Source organism: Canis lupus, chromosome 18 (genome assembly GCF_003254725.2).
Source record: "Canis lupus dingo isolate Sandy chromosome 18, ASM325472v2, whole genome shotgun sequence".
Taxonomy (NCBI): Eukaryota; Metazoa; Chordata; class Mammalia; order Carnivora; family Canidae; genus Canis; species Canis lupus.
This window is the reverse complement of record NC_064260.1, coordinates 14,960,585-14,978,597: the sequence shown is the minus strand read 5'-3', so window position 1 is coordinate 14,978,597 and position 18,013 is coordinate 14,960,585. Positions and strand designations below refer to the sequence as shown.

At 40.3% G+C, this 18,013-nt stretch overlaps 1 pseudogene; it reads right to left on the bottom strand.

Annotated features, from left to right (window-relative positions):
• Window positions 1-1,552: 1,552 nt before the first annotated feature.
• Window positions 1,553-16,069, bottom strand: LOC112661360 (10 kDa heat shock protein, mitochondrial-like; annotated as a pseudogene).
• Between the last annotated feature and the right edge of the window lie 1,944 nt (window positions 16,070-18,013).

The following is an 18,013-nucleotide window of genomic DNA, read 5'->3' as shown; positions in this document are numbered from 1 at the left end:
TAATACAACCTATAAATCTAGTAATTAGGCTTGTGTAATCTGCAATTGGCTTAGTATTCTAAAGTGTGATGATGCCTCCATGTCAGCAACTCCAGGTCTTTCCTAAGAAAAATATATTTGACACTGAATGACCGATGTATGAGTGACAGGGTGCCAGAGTCAAAAATCGGTGGCTCAGTGGTTGAGCGTCTGCCTTTGGTTCAGGGCATGATCCTGGGGTCCTGTGATCAAGTCCCCCATGGGGCTCCCTGCATGAAGCCTGCTTCTCCCTCTGCCTGTGCCTCTGCCTCTCTCTGTGTGTCTCTCATGAAAAAATAAATAAAATCCTTTTTAAAAATCCACATACTAAATACTAATTGAGCCTAATTTTACATTTACTCAAAGATAAGAATAAATACAAGGTATACTACTTATTCCAACATCCCATGTAGCCTACAGTCTACTTTAGATCACTAGGAGCTCGTAGTGCATAAGGTGTGGCCTAACAAAACAGCCCAGGAGAGGGCTTTAGGGTAAGTTGTGTCCCCTAAAAAGATATTTTGAAGTCTTAACACACCCACCCTTCACCCCATACCTGTGAATGTGACCTTACTTGCAAACAGTCTTTGGAGATGTCATCAAGTTAAACTGGGGTCATACGGGATTAGGGTGGGTCCTAATCCAATGACTGGTGTCCTTCCAAGAAGAGAGAAATCTTTGGATACAAAGATACAAAAGACACAGAGACAGAGGGGAGAAGACCCCAGGACCCTGGAGGCAGAGATTGAAGGAGCGCATCTACAAGGAAGGAATGTCAAGGGTGTGGGCAGCCACCGGAAGCTAGGAAAAAATGAGGAACGATTCTTCCTTAGCACCTGCACATGGCCCTACCAATGCCTTGATCTCTGACTTCTAGCCTCCAGACCTGTGAAGGAATACATTTCTGTTTGTTTGTTTGTTTGTTTGTTTGTTTGTTTGTTTGTTTTAAAGTAAGCGATGCCCAATGTGGGGCTTGAAGTCACAGCCCTGGGTCACGAGTGGCAGGCTCTTCTGATGGAGTCAGCCGGGAGCTCCAATATTTCTGTCGCTTTAAGTCAGTTTGTCATAGCAGCAGTAGGGAAGTAATAGAGGGTCCCATGTCTGGAGAGGGCTTTTGGGTCTTTGAGAAAAAATCTGAGGGCAGGGCTGGGAAAGACAAAGGTGCTATTTTTCTGTTGCCCTTTTTTTTTTTTTTTTTTCAGTTTGGATACCATTAGTTTATTATAAAAGAGAGACATGAAAATTATTTACATGATGCAAGATTTCACAACTTCACTGGAATGGGCAGCTTCGCTTCATGCCATTTTATTTATTTATTTTTAATTTTTTTTAAACTTTTATTTATTTATGATAGGCACACAGTGAGAGAGAGAGAGAGAGGCAGAGACACAGGCAGAGGGAGAAGCAGGCTCCATGCACTGGGAGCCCGACATGGGATTCAATCCCGGGTCTCCAGGATTGCGCCCTGGGCCAAAAGCAGGCGCCAAACCGCTGCGCCACCCAGGGATCCCTTCATGCCATTTTAATTGTGATTTCAGTCCACATACTTTCCGAGAATGTCACCATCTCTAAATAAGAAATAATCCTTGTCATCTAGAACTACTTTGGTGCCTCCATATTCTGGGAGAAGAACTTTATTTCCAACTTTCACACTAACTGGTTCAATCTCTCCACCCTTTCCTTTAGAACCTGATCCAACAGCTACTACTGTTGTTTACAGCACTTTTCCTTGAGATTTTTCTGGAAGCATAATACCTCCTTTGGTTACTGTTTCAGCTGCACTCCTTTTGACTAAAACTCAGGTCAAAGAGGAGAAGAAACTTTCTAACCGCCTGCCCTGCCAGGACTCCTGCCACCGCAGCCCCACCTGCTCTGGAGCTGCCACAGCGCAAGGAGGCCCATAGTCTGACCCACAGGCCCCGTGAATGGGAAAAGCCAGTGTTGCTTTTCAGCAAGCTCCTAGCACAGTTCCTAATTCTAAGTCACATTCTGAGCAATTATTATTAATGATCTATTTTCTTTATCCTATTTTTTATCTATATACTCATTAGATTTTTTAAAAAGATTTTATTTATTTGTTTGAGAGAGAGCAAGCATGAGAGAAGGGGAGGAGCAGAGGGAGAAGTAGACTCCCCACTGAGCAGAGAGCCTGATGTAGGACTCGATGTGGGACTCAATCTCAGGACCCTGGGATCACGATCTGAGCCAAAGAGACACTCAACTGACTTAACCACCCAGGTGCCCCTAGATATTTTCTTTCTTTCTTTCTTTTTTTTTTTTTTGATATTTTCTTTCTTTATCCTACTTCTATTTGTCCATTCTTTTACAGTCAAAGCAAAAATCTATTCTATTTTCTTAACCTACTCTTTATTGTGTGTGTGTGTGTGTGTGTGTTTTTTTAAGATTTTAATTATTTATTCATGAGAGGCAGAGACACAGGGAGAGGGAATCAGGCTCCCTGCAGGGAGCCCCATGCGGGACTCGATCCCGGGTCTCTAGGACACAGGCCCTGGGCTGAAGGCAGTGTTAAACCGCTGAGCCACCTGGGCTGCCCTTTATTATGTATTTCAATATGTTCGTTTGACTCTGCAACTGTGAGGCCTCAGTAAATATTTGTTTTCTCACTAATGTAAAAGATCTTCTAAAGGATACACATCATAGAAAGACTTAAATTTCTGCACCTTAGGGAGAGTCCATAAAAGAGAATAAGAAGTTCTCTTTTATGCTAAATATGTGTTGACTTAATTTTTTGTCTGTGTGTTGACTTAATTTAATGTTTCTTGTGCAGGGCAGCCCAGGTGCCTCAGCGGTTTAGCGCCATCTTCAGCCTAAGGCGGGATCCTGGAGACCTGGAGTCCCACGTGGGGCTCCCTGCATGGAGCCTGCTTCTGCCTCTGCCTGTGTCTCTGCTTCTCTCTGTGTGTGTCTCTCATGAATAAATAAATAAAATCTTTTTAAAAAATTGTTTCTGTGCATAAATTTGAGTAGAAGCACTCCACCACTGATAAGAGCTTTTACCTATGTTCTTTTTTATGCTTAGGGTCACCAAAGTGTCCAGATGACTTCACTGTTTAGAATATATCATATCAGGCACCTGAGTAGCTCAATCTGTTAAGCATCTGCCTTCAGCTCAGGTCATGATCCCAGGTCTGGGATCCATCCCATGTTAGGCTCCTTGCTCAGTAGGGAGCCTGCTTCTCCCTCTGCCTGCTGCTCTTCCTGCTTGTGCTCTCTCATGTGCACTCTCTCTGTCTCAGTCATATAAAAAAATTCGTTAAAAAAAATTACTTGCTCAAAGCAGGTTGTCAATACTCTATGTTAACTATACTGGAATTAAGGGATGCCTGGGTGGCTCAGCAGTTTAGCGCCTGCCTTTGGCTCAGGGTGTGATCCTGGAGACCCGGGATCCGGTTCCACATCAGGATCCCTGCCTGGAGCCTGCTTCTCCCTCTGCCTGTGTCTCTGCCTCTCTCTGTGTGTCTCTCATGAATAAATAAATAAAATCTTTTTAAAAAATACTGGAATTAAAATTAAAAAACAAATAGGTTCTTAAGAAAATGTGTCAAACCTCCGATGATTTTTATGTGTGTGCTGTTAAGGTTAAGCATTTTCTCAAAAAAAAGTAAATGAATTCAGATGAGTTCCTGTAAGTGGTTGTAAGCTCACAACCCTGAGATCAAGAGTCATGTGCTCCACCGACTGAGCCAGCCACATGCCCCCTGAGATCTCTTATTAATTAATTTCCTTGAGTTCTTCTTAAATTTATGTGGAATTTTGATGGTTATACTATCTCTACTAGTAATCTGCTCCATAAACGTGCCTGTGTTATAAAGTAGCACTTCTGCTTTTTTATCCTTAAACGAACCCTTTCAATTTACAAGATTTTTCTCACTCTAATACTGTCATTGAAATAATTATGAGGGGTGCTGGCTAGAGGAGTTTAGAGCATCTGACTCTTGATCTCAGGGTTGAGAATTCAAGCCCCACATTGGGTGTGCAACCTATCTAACAAAAAGAGAGAAAGAATTATGACATGATGTACTTAAGCAAAAAGAAAAGCAAATGCAAAGAAGAAATAATAGTAAGCTCAGATAAATGAAATATGAATTGTCTTCTATTGAAATAATTATGTATATAAAGAAAATAAAAATGATCTCTTGAATGTTTGACAGACCGTAGAATGGTCTGATTTGAAATAGACATTTTTATAATTCTTAGAGGCATATATATTTTAGAACATATAATACCTATGTACTTGTAGGCATATATAATAAATAAAGCACATATACATATATAATTCTCAGAGGCATAAAATATTTCAACCAGGAATGAGTTTATCTTATTATTCACATTCATGAAAAAAACCTATAAATTGAGAATATTTCAATGAATGACGTTCAAAGAAACTGAGGTACATTAAGATTTTGAAAAGTCAAAAAAAAAAAAAAAAGAAAGAAAAGAAAAGAAAAGTCTATATGACCCAAGAGAAATTTGATCAGGCAATGTCAAACCAAGAATGGTTAGGAACGCTCCACGGGAATGGAAAAAGCTTTTATAGAACAAGCAAAAGCAAAGCAAGGAAACGATTTGATTGGCTATAACTTAGAGTAGCCTTATTTGGGAAAAACCACTTGGACCGTCACATTGTGATTACAGTTGTTCTTAAGTTTTGATTTCTTCACTTTGAGGCATTTATAGGACTTGACTCTGGTTTAGGTTTAGTTTCACTTACACAGGCTATCAAGACATTAGAGCCACTACAGTCTAATGGGCTCCATGTTCAATCACTTTAACAATGGTAATATTAGAAAAAAATCTGAAAATCATTGGTTCTTCTTTAATCAAAGAAGTATTTAGCTAATAGTTTGGGGTAAATGCTGTGAACATTTAAAAATTATAATGACTATCAAAAATTGTGGCTACAAAAATATTACATCATAATGGTGGGTCACCCCATGGTGGTTTGGTTTATACTTTCCTTTTTTTTTTTTTTTTTTAAAGATTTTATTCATTTATTCTTGAGAGACACAGAGAGAGAGAGGCAGAGACACAGGCAGAGGGAGAAGCAGGCTCCATGTAGGGAGCCTGATCTGGGACTGGATCCAGGGACTCCAGGATCAGGCACTGAGCTGAAGGCAGATGCTTAACCGCTGAGCCACCCAGAGGTCCCAGTTTATACTTTCCTGATGATTAGTGAGGTTGAGCATCTTTATGGCAGCATCAGTTACAATAGCCAAGATATGGAAGCAACCTAGATGTCCATTGATAGATGAACGCATAAGGAAGATGCGGTATTCATGTGATTTCATTCATATGTGGAATTTAAGAAACAAAACAAACAAGCAAAGAAAAAAGAGAGAGAAAGAGAGGGAGACAAACCAAGAATCAGACTCTTAACTATAGAGAACAAATTAATGGTTACCAGGGTGGGGGGTGATGGGTGAAATAGGTGATGGGAATTAAAGAATACACTTATTATGATGAAAAAAAAAGAGGGAAATTTGTGGTGATGGAAATGTTCTAAATCTTGACTGTATCAATGTCAAGATCATGATTATGATATTTACTGTAAGCACAATGGGTAAAGAGAATGTAGATATCGCTGTATTATATCACAGCAACATGTAACTTTACAATTAGTTCAAAATAAAATAAGTTTAATTTATTTTTTTAAATATTTTATTTATTTAGGGAACCCCGGGTGGCTCAGCGGTTTGGCGCCTGCCTTTGGCTTAGTGCGTGATCCTGGAGACCCGGGATCGAGTCCTGAGTCGGGATCCCTGCATGGAGCCTGCTTCTCCCTCTGCCTGTGTCTCTGCCTCCCTCTCTCTTTCTCTGTGTCCCTCATAAATAAATAAGTAAAACCTTTAAAATATATATATATAACCCAGGACCCTGGGACCACATCCTGAGCCAAAGGTAGATGCCCAACTGACTTAGCCACCCAGGCACTCCCAAAAAGTTTAATTTAAAAATAGGGTATCAGGGATGCCTGGGTGGATGAGTCATTTGAGCATCTGACTTGATTTTGGCCCAGGTCATGATCTCAGGGTCCTGGGATCAAGCCCCGGTCCAGCTGCTTGCTCAGTGGGGAGCCTGCTTGAGGATTCTTCCTCTCTCTCCCTCTGCCCCTCTCCTGCACTCTCTCTCTCAAATAAATAAATCTTTTTTTTTAAGATTTTATTTATTTATTCATGAGAGACACAGAGAGAGAGGCAGAGACACAGGCAGAGGGAGAAGCAGGCTCCATGTAGGGGGCCTGATGTGGGACTCGATCCCGGGTCTCCAGGATCAGGCCCCAGGCTGAAGGCGGTGCCTAACCGCTGAGCCACCCAGGCTGCCCCTCAAATAAATAAATCTTAAAAAAAAAAAAAAAAAAAAACCTTAAAAAATTTAATGCAGAATCAACTTAAAAAGATATATAATTATATATATGTACATAATATATATTATTAGTCATAAAAAAGAATGAAATCTTGCCATTCTCAACAACATGGATGGACATAGAGGTTAGTTATTATGTTAAGTAAAATAAGTTAGAAAAAGACAAATATCATGTGATTTCAGTTATATGTGTGATCTAAGAAAACAAAACAAAAATAAAAAAAACTTAAACAGACTCATAATACAAAAAATAAACTGATGGTTAGCAGAGGAGAGGTAGGTGGAAGGATGGGTGAAATCCGCAGGGATGAAGAAGTGCAAACTCCCAGGAACAAGATAAGTTAGTCATGGGATGAGAAGTACAACATCGGGAATCCAGTCAATAATATTGTAACATTGTTTGGTGACGGATGGTGACTATGCTTATCATAGTGAGCATTTCAAAATGTACATAAATATCAAATCACTGTGTTGTACACTTGAAACTCATAGAATATTGTATGTCAGCTATACCTCCATTAAAAAGAAAAGGGTAGGGAAGCCCGGGTGGTTCAGTGGTTGAGCATCTGCCTTCGGCCCAGGGCATAATCCTAGGATCTGGGATTGAGTCCCACATCGGGCTCCCCACAGGGAGCCTGCTTCTCCCTCTGCCTGTGTCTCTGTCTCTGTGTGTGTGTCTCTCAGGAATAAATAAATAAATCTTTAAAAAAAAGAAAAGAAAAAAGAAAAGGATAGAGAGAGAGAGAAAGGTGGATGACTCTTTGATTTTTGGCAAGTGGTGATGGAATAGGACCATCTCTACACTGAGTTCTGGACTAAGAAGCTGCCTGAAGACCAGCATTACTCAGATGAGGGAGTACATGAGGAATTTTAGAGAACACGGCACGAGGGTGCTTTAACAATATGGTGGTTAGGGAGGAAGGGATGCAAATCGGTTTATTACACTTTTAGTTCTAATTGTTTAAAAATACTGTCCAAGTACAAATAAGGCAAAGAGAAGGTAGCATATCTTTTTTGTGTCACATTACAGCATTAACATGCCCACCAAAGTATTGTTTAATTATCTAGGACCTCGAAGTCAGCAAACTTTTCCTTAAAAAGGAGTCAGATAGTCAATATTCAGGTTTTCTTTTTTTTTTTTACAATCCTTGAAAAATGTAAAAACCAGTCTTAACTCAGGGGCTACACCCAAACTGGCCAGTGCCTTAATTCAGCTTGCTGAGAGTTTGCTGATTCCAGAAATATGTTTCTTTCACTCTTCACCATTTTTGTTTCTCTCACTATTCACGACTGATTAAAAGTCTAAGATTTTATGAATTTACATATTAATTTGTTGATTTTTCTCTAGTAAAGAAAAATTAATCTGTTTGGTAGAAATACAACTCTAAAGGTAATGGGGAAAAAAAGAGTTTATGGTTTTATTGTCATATGATATTAACCAGTTTTGTATCTAACAGAGCAGTCCCTTTTTAAAAAATTAAACTTTAGCGGTGCCTGGGTGGCTCAGTCGGTTGAGCATCTGACCCTTGATTTTGGTTCAGGTCATGATTTTAGAGTCAAGGGATTAAGCCCTGTGTGGGGCTCCCCACTCAGCAGAGGGGTCAGGCATAAGATTCTTTCTCTCCCTCTCCCTCTGCACTCTCTTTCTCTCAAATCTATCTATCTATCTATCTATCTATCTATCTATCCTTTAAAAATTAACCTTTAAACTTTGAGATTATTGTAGATTTACATTCAGTATGTGTGTGTGTGTGTGTGTTTAATTTATTCATGAGAGACATAGAGAGAGGCAGAAACAATTAACATTCAGTCTTAAGAAATAATGTGAAAAAAAAAGAAAAAGAATGTGGGGAGAGGCACCTGGGTGGCTCAGTGGTTGAGCGTCTGCCTTTGGCTCAGGTCGTGATCCCGGAGTCCTGGGATTGACTCCCACATTGGGCTCCCCACAGGGATCCTGCTTCTCTCTCTGCCTGTGTCTCTTCCTTTCTCTGTGTCTCTCATGAATAAATAAATAAAATCTAAAAAAAAGAAAAGAAAAGAAAAGAAAAAGAAAAAATAAATAATACAGAGAGATACTATGCACCCTCTACCCAGTTTCTCAAGGGTAACGTCTTGTAGGAATATACTACAGGATCTCAGCCAGGGTAGTGACTGCCAGTCAAGACATAGCATTTCCATCACCGTAAGGATCCCTCATGCAGCGTTTTATAGCTTCATTTCTCTCAAGATCTCTCCTCCTTAATCCCTGGCAACCATTATTCTGTTCTCCATTTCTGTAAATCTGCCATTTCAAGATTCTTGAAAAGAATCACAGGGTATATAGTCTTTTGAGATTGGCTTTTTTCACTCAGCACAATTCTCTGGCAATTCATCCAGGTAAGAGGTGAACAACCTTATTTATTTATTTATTTATTTATTTATTTATTTATTTATTTATTTATTATTTATTTTGGATAAACAATTTTACTTAATTAAAATTTCCTTTTTTAAATTTTTTTTTTTAAATTTCCTTTTTGAAAGGCCTATCAATGCCTGGTTCCTCAAATATCCTTTGAACTAGCCTTATCGTTCTCTTTGTTCCTTCACCAGTGAGTTGACATAAACCTTTCCCCTGGGTTGTGCTCTCTTTGTAGGAATCCTATATATGCCATAAATAAAGATATACATTGTTGAAGTATAGTTGATAGGCAAGGTTACGTTAGTGTCAGGTGTACAACATAGTGATTGGACAAGTAATACATTATGCTATGCTGTAGCTGCCATTTGTCAGCACGCAACACTTACACTACCACTCAGGATAGTCCCTCTGCTGCAACTTTCATCCCCATAATTTATTCATTCTATAACTGGAAGCCTGTATTTCCCACTCCCCTGTACCCATTTTGCCCAATCCCACACACACTCCCCTCTGGCAACCACCAGTTTGTTCTCTGTATTTATGGGTCTGTTTCTGTGTGAGTCACATTTTTAACTTTTTGAAAATAAATACTTTGATATAATTACTTATCCTATGCTTGCTCCCTAGAGATAGTTCCCAGTTGGCTCAGTTGTGTTTTTTTTTTTTTTTTTTTTTTTTTAGAAAACTTGTATCTAGTCAGAAAAGATCAGATCACCTTTTCTTTCCTTCAGCCAGAATAAAAATGTAATTTGCGTTGTTTGAGTTTCAAAGTAGTGATAAGAAATATATTCTCTCTCCAGTGACAGGTTATTTCTGTGAGATTTCAGGGTAAGTTAAGAAGAAAGAAATTTTAAAATAGCATTTTTATCCTCTGCCACTGTCTCACTTTTCATTTTTTAAGCAATGATTCCAACAGTCTGTCAGTAGAGAGATTTATGATTAATTCGTCAAAAAAAAAACCATATATCTTTCAGACTTCAGTTTTTTGCTTCTAGTGAGAAGTGATAGTTTATGATAGAGATCATCACTTAATAGAAAAGGAATGTTTTCTCAGATGAGATTAGAAGCCACTTAATCCACTCCACTGTTTTGGAGCATGGCTAAAATAATTGTTTCTTAAAAAACCAAACAACAGCAACAACAAAAATTTATTATAGGAAGTCTCAAAATACACATAAGTAGAAAGAATGGTACAATAAGCCTCTATGTAATCATCATTTAAGTTATATACATATAATTTTATTTTGAGAGAGAGAGCTCAAGCAGGAGGGAGGAACAGAGAGAGAGGGAGAGAGAATCCTAAGGAAGCTGAATAAATTCAATATTAATATTTGGCCAACCTTGTTTCATACATATCTATTATTTCTTCCAACTCAGTAAATCCCAGACAGCATATAATTTCATCCATAAATACTTCAGTATGTATCATAAGAAATAAAACACTTTTAACATAACAACCCCATTATCACACTGAAAATTAGGAACACTTAGTATTCAAATGTTTTCTAATGTCTCAAGTATCTTCTTTTTAGGGGGGAGGGGCAGAGGGAGAGGAGAGAGAGAATCGTAAGCAGGCTTCACACCCAGTGTGGAGCTTGACACCAGGGTCAATCTCACAACCCTAAAACTGAAAGTTGGACACTTGACCATCTGAGCCACCCAGGTGCCCCTCTCAAGTATCTTTTTACAAATGATTCGAAACAGGATCTAAAGATCTGTTGTGTATATTTGATTGTTTTTTTTTTCTTTTTAAAAAATACCATTTATTTTCAAACAGCTTTATTAAAGTAAAACTGACACAAGTACATATTCAAGTGTACAATTAGATAATTTTTGACATATTATTGACCCGAGGAATTATCACCACAATCAGGATGATGAACAGAGCCATCATCCCAAGTTTCCTCACACCCCCTTGGTAATCTCTCCCTCTCAATGTGCCCACACACTCCCATCCCTAAGCAACCACTGATCTAAGTTCCATAGTTTGTATTTTCTAAAATTTCTTGAAAATGAAAGCATACAGCTGCATCTGGGTAGCTCAGTCTGTTAAGTGTCTGACTCTTGATTTTGGCTCAGGTTGTAATCTCAAGGTTGTGGGATCCAGCTCTGCACCAGGCTCTCTACTCAGTGCAGAGTCTGCTTGAGATTTCTTCTCCCTCTCCCTCTGCTGCCTCTCCCCACTCTCTTAAATAAATAAATCTATCTCTAAAAGACTGGAATCATATAATATGTGTTCTTTTTTATGTCTGGTTTCATTTCCTCAGCTTGATCATTTTGAGACTCAAATTGTTGCAGGTATCAAAAGTTTATTCCTTTTTGTTACTGAGTAGAATTGTACTGCATGGACATATCACAATTATTTTTTTCTAAAGATTTTTAAAAAGGATTGTATTTATTTATGCATGAGAGATACAGAGAGAGAGGCAGAGACATAGGCAGAGGGAGAAGCAGGCTCCTTGCAGGGAGCCCAATATGGGACTCTATCCTGGACCCTGGGATCACGACCTGAGCCAAAGGCAGATGCTCAACTGCTGAGCCACCCAGGCGTCCCTCTAAAGATTTTTTATTGATTTGAGATAGAGGGAGAGGGAGAAGCAGACTCTCCACTGAGCAGAGAGCCTGACATGGGCCTCACAGGACCCTGAGATCATGGCCTGAGCCAAAGGCAGATACCTAACCAACTGAGCCACCCAGGTGCCCCGGATGTATCACAATTTGTACATCCATTCACTTGTAGATGGATACTTGGGTTGTTTCCATTTTTTAGCTATTACAAATAAAGCTGCTATGAACATTTGTGTAAAAGATTTTGATGTACATGTGCTTTCATTTCTCTTTGGTAAATACATAGGAATAGGATCAGTGGATCGTAGGGTAGGTTATGTTTAAGGAGCTACATAATTGTTTTCCAAAGTCTCTCCAGGAGGAGTATGACAGCTTTGATAGTCTGCATTCTCAGCAACATGTGGTATGGTCAGTCTTTCAACATTAAATATTCCAATTTTAAACACTCTAACAGGTGTATTTCCTGTTTTCCAACTACATTTCTATTTAAGACCAGATAGCCTTTGTAGTCTTTAACCAAACAACATGTTGCAACAGACTGAATGGAAAAGCAAATATGAGAATCTATCTTCTATTAGACCAGACATCAAAGAGACTCGCCAAATTGTAAAACAATGTCATCCTTCTCAATGACATTTTTTTTTTTTGTCTTGGAAAATAGAGTTGTTTCTACAAGAATATAATATAAATGGGCTTACTATTTTTTTTAAAGATTTTATTTATTTACTGAGAGAGAGAGAAAGAGAGAGACAGAGAGATAGAGATAGCAACCAAGATATCACAAGTGGAGGGCAGAGGGAGAAGTAGGCTCGATCCCAGGACCCTGGGATCATGACCTGAGCTGGAGGTAGATTCTAACCTGAGTGGAGCCACCCAGGCGCCCCACTACTCTTCTTTAAGTTAAGATAAAATTTACATAAAACAAAATTCGCTATTTTAATAATTTCAAATGCACAATTCAGTGGATTTTATTATATTCACTTCATTGTGCAACTATGATAACTATTTAATCTCAGAACATTTCTATCAGCCCAAAGAGAAACCCCATAACTTCCAATTCTCCCTTTGCCATCCCCTGGCCACTGCTAATGTACCTTTTGTCCCTGCAGATTTGTCCATCGGGACATACATAAATGGAATCACACAACATGGGGCCAAAAGTCTGGGTTTTTTTCTACTAACCATTATGTTTTTGAGGTTCATCCATGTTGCAGCATATACTTCATTCCTTTTTATGGGTGAACCACATTTTGTTTATCCATTCATCAATTGATAATTTTCGGTTATTATTAGTAGTGCTTCCATTAACATTCATGTACAAGTTTTGTTTTTTTTTTAAGATTTTATTTATTCACGAGAGACACAGAGAGAGAGGCACAGACACAGGCAGAGGGAGAAGCAGGCTCCATGCAGGAAGCCCGACGCGGGACTCGATCCCAGGACCCCGAGATCATGCCCTGAGCCAAAGGCAAATGTTCAACCACTAAGCCACCCAGGCATCCCTGTTTTTTGGGGGATTTTTTTAGATTTTATTTATTTATTTCAGAGAAAGAGAGAGAGTATAAGCAGGGTGGGGGACAGGGACAAAGGGAAAAACAGACTCCCTGCTGAGCAGGGGATGTGGGGCCCAATCCCAGGACCCTGGGATCATGACCTGAGCAGATGCTTAACCAACTGAGCCACGCAGGTTATTGTAAGTAGTGTTTCCATTAACATTCGTGTACAAGTTTTGTGCAGACGTATGCTTTCATTTCCCTTGGGTGTGTAGCTAGGAGTGGAACTGCTGGGTCCTATGGTAACTCTATGTTTAACTGTGAGAAACTGCCAAATTATTTCCCACACAGCTGCATCATTTTACATCCCCCTCCCCCCAGCAATGTATGAGGGTTCCAATTTTTTCACCTCTGTGCCAACACTTGTAATTATTATTATTTTTAATTCATTTTTAAAAAAGATTAGCTTCTGGGCAGCCCTGGTGGCTCAGCAGTTTAGCACTGCCTTCAGCCCAGGGCGTGATCCTGGAGACCTGGGATCGAGACCCACGTCAGGCTCCCTGCATGGAGCCTGCTTCTCCCTCTGCCTGTGCCTCTCTCTGTGTGTGTCTCTATGTCTCTCATGAGTAAATAAATAAAATCTTGAAAAAAAATTGTATTCATTTAATTGAGAGAGAGAGAGAGCAAGCAGGGGGAGGTAGAGGGTTAAGCAGACTCTGCAGTGGGTGCAGAGTGCGATGTGGGTGGGTCCTGATCTCATGACCCCGAAAGTATGACCTGAGCCGAAATCAAGAGTCAAACACTCAACTGAGTGAGCCACCCACACATCCCAATTCATTTTTTAAATCACAGCCTTCTTAGTGAGTGTAAAGTGGTATCACATTGTGGTTTTGTTCTGCACTTCCTGATGGCTGCTGACATAGAGCATCCTTTCATGTGCATATTGGCTATTTATACTTTTTTGGACAAACATCTACTTAAATCTTATGCCCATTTTAAAAAAAAGTTTTGTTTTTAAGTAACCTCTACACCCGACATGAGGCTCAAACTCACAACCCCAAGATCAAGAGTCACAATCTCCACCGACTGAGCCAGCCAGGTGCCCCAATCTTTTACTCATTTTTAAATTGGCTTGTTTTTTGTTGTTGGGTTGTAAGAGTTCTTTATAAGTTCTAGGTACTAGCCCCTTATCAGATACATGATTTATAAATATTTTTTCCCCATTCTGCAAGTTCTCCTTTCACTTTCTTGAGAGTGTCCTATGATGCACAGAAGTTTTAAAATTTGGGGGCAGGACACCTGGGTGGCTCAGTGGTTGAGCACTGCCTTTGGCTCAGGGCGTGATCCTGGGGTCCTGGGATCGAGTGCCACATCGGGCTCTCTGTGAGGAGCCTGCTTCTCCCTCTGCCTGTGTCCCTGCCTCTCTATCTCTCACGAATAAATAATCTCTTAAAAATAAATAAAAAATAAAAATAAAATTTGGCAGCCACGGTGGGAGCTCAGTTTGTTGGGCATCTGACTCTTGATTTCTGCTCAGGTCATGATCTCAGGGTCCTGGGATCAAGCCCCATCAGGCTCCATGTTCAGAGGGGAGTCTGCTCGAAGATTGTCTCTCTTCCTCTCCCTCTGCCCCTTCCCCTCCACTCATGTGCACATGCACATACTCACTCTCTAAAATACATTATTAATCTTTTTAAAATTTTTAAATTTTTGGTGTTCATCCATTTCATTGACTTTTTCTTTCATTCTTGTGCTTTCAGTATTATATCTAAGAAACTGTTGTCTAATCCAAGGTAATAAAGATCTACATCTATGCTTTCTTCTAAGAATGTTCTGGCTGGGGGATCCCTAGGTGGCTCAGTGGTTTAGCGCCTGCCTTTGGCCCAGGGCGCGATCCTGGAGTCCCTGGATCAAGTCCTGAGATTGAGTCCCGGGTCGGGCTCCTGGCATGGAGCCTGCTTCTCCCTCCTCCTGTGTCTCTGCCTCTCTCTTTCTCTCTCTCTATGTCTATCATAAATAAATAGATAAATCTTAAAAAAAAAGAAAAAAGAATGTTCTGGCTGTAACTCTTACATTTATATCTTTAATCCATTTTGAGTTAATTTCTGTACATGGTGTCATGCAGGAATCCAAATTCATACTTCTGCATGTGAATAGTACATAAAAAATTTATTCTAGGGGTGCCTGGTTGGCTCAGTCAGTTAAGCATCTACTCAATCTCAGCTCAGGTCTTGATCTCAGGGTCATGAGTTCAAGTCCTGCATTGGGCTCAATGATGGGCATGGAGCCTACTTTTAAAAAATTTATTCTAGGGATGCCTGGGTGGCTTAGAAGTTGAGCATCTGCCTTTGGCTCAGGTCATGCTCCCAGGGTCCTGGGGTCGAGTTCCACATTAGGCTCCCGCATGGAGCCTGCTTCTCCCTCTGCCTGTGTCTCTGCCTCTCTCTCTGTGTCTCTCATGAATAAATAAATAAAGTCTTTTAAAAAAATAAAATTAAAAAATTATTCTAACACTTTGTTAAAGATGATAAGAAAAGCTCTTCAGGAGACAACTGCAGTGGGATTTTGCAATAGGAGAGAGAGACTGGGTTCAACTCCAAATAAATAAGGAAGAGAAGGGAGTGAAAACCATGGAGCAGGATGTAGGGGGTATCAGTGGGTAGGAAAGGACTAAAGGGTGAAGGGTGACTCTGCCTAAAGTGACTTGACGGGATTCTTGCGGGGGCCAGGCTGCCTTGATCATGTATCACTAGTGGGGGGGTGGCGGAAGGGGAATTTGAATATACATTGAGCGTGGGGGTTCTTTCTAATCTGAATTAAAAGATTCTTGCTAACCTGGTCGATGCAGGCCCAAGGATGAACACAGAAAGTCAAAGCCTAGAGGAATTAAGAGGGGGCCCGGCCAGAGTGAAGTCAAGGGGAGAGTCTTTGCCAATATTCAGTTGTCTCAACATCATTTGATGGAAGATTCTTCTTTCCTTATTAAATGAGCTTGAACCTTGCCAAAAAGCAACTGGCCATAGATGTTTGGTACAGACTTACTTCTGGACTCTCAATTCTATTTCATTGATCTATATGTCCGTCCTTACTCCGGTACCACACTGTTCATGTAGAATTTTGCATTAACTTTGTAGATGGTTTTGAAATCTGAAGTGGAGTCCTTCCTCTTTTCTTTTTCAAAAGACTGGCCATTTGGAGTCTCTTGCATTTCTTTTCTTTTCTTTTTTTTTTAAATCTTATTTATTTATTCATGAGAGAGAGAGAGAGAGAGAGAGAGAGAGGCAGAGACATAGGCAGAGGGAGAAGCAGGCTCCATGCAGGGAGCCTGACGCGGGACTTGATCCCGGGTCTCCAGGACCAGGCCCTGGGCCAAAGGCAGGCACTAAACCACTGAGCCACCTGGGCTGCCCAAGTCTTGCATTTCTTTATGAATTTTAGGTACACTATGTCCATTTTACAAAACAATCATTTGGAATTTTCATAGTAATTACACTGAATCTGTAGATTTCCTTGGGGATTATTGTACTCACATTTGATAGGACATTTGAAAGTTGTATGGGGTTAGGGTGTCTGGCTGGCTCAGTCTGTAGAGCGTGTGGCATTTGATCTCGGGGTCATGAGCTCAAGCCCCACATTGGGCATAGAGATTAACAACAACAAAAAGTTGTGTGGGTGAGTGACAAGACTTCATTAAGCAGGAATGTCCCATTACTGCAAGTCTTGGACCTTTGGTTTCCATGCATTAAAATGCCAGTAATGCTGCCCATCATTGTGGCAGTCAACAAGGCCCTCACACATTTTCTAAATGCTGAGCTGCCCGAATGGCCCCTTTCAGGTACAGGGGAAAGGGCACTGCACTAGGAGTCAGAGATGAGGGCGGGGCTCACTCTGGCCCACATCAGTTTGCTCCTCTAGGTCCCATTTTCTTCATCTGAAAAATGGTCTGCATGATCTTGAAGACCTGTTGATGGCATCCTTCTCACTGCTAGTTGAAAAAGCATAGTTGCCAACAGCTGGATAGCCACATCCCCCTCTGCTGGCCCATTAGCATGTCATAAATGCCAAGAAAAGATTTTAATCTTTTCAGTGTAGAAGTTCTCATTATTCAAACATCTTAAGCTTATTTATGGAAGTAATGTTTACACCCAACGTGGGGGTTGAACTCATGACCAGGAGATCAAGAGCCACGCGCTCTACAGGCTGAGCCAGCCAGGCATCCCAATCATCTTCTGGAATTTATAAACCATACACAAAATGTTGGCTAATTTAAAAAAATAAATTAGTGTTTCAAATCTTGGTTACCACCTTCATTTTCCAGTCCTTTATCAATAGGTCACAACAAAGTATCCATTTTTCCAACATCTAAATTACATTTAGAAAAGCAGGTCGGGGCAGCCCCGGTGGCCCAGTGGTTTAGCCCCGCCTTCAGCCCGGGATGAGATCCTGGAGACCCAGGATCGAGTCCCACGTCAGGCTCCCTGCATGGAGCCTGCTTCTCCCTCTGCTTGTGTCTCTGCCTCTCTCTCTGTGTGTCTGTCATGAATAAATAAATAAAATTAAAAAAAAAAAAAAGCAGGTCAGATTTCAAATGAAACTGACACCTTGGGGATCCCTGGGTGGCGCAGCGGTTTGGCACCTGCCTTTGGCCCAGGGCACGATCCTGGAGACCCGGGATCGAATCCCACGTCGGGCTCCCGGTGCATGGAGCCTGCTTCTCTCTCTGCCTATGTCTCTGCCTCTCTCTCTGTGTGTGTGATGACTATCATAAATAAAAAATAAATTAATTAAAAAAAAAAAAAAGAAACTGACACCTTGAGTTGGTGGAGGACTGCCGGCTGGGCTCATTCTCTCAGCTGTCTCCAGTGGATCATTATCTCCAAAGAGAGAATTTTGCGTTCGAGTTAGCAGAATTTTTGAGAAATATGCGAAAAAGCATTAATTTCAGAATGGCAAAGCCATGAAAAATCTGTCACATATATCTTAAATAATTTAAAATACTAACAATTACCCAAGCTACAAACTCCCTATGATGACTTTCCCTCCTTCTCAAATTCATCTCATGGTTACTATCATTATTGTTTATATTTCTGTAAGTTACTCTAAATGCATTTGGAAACAAAACGGGTGCTATGTTATTTTAAAGCTTTTTTTT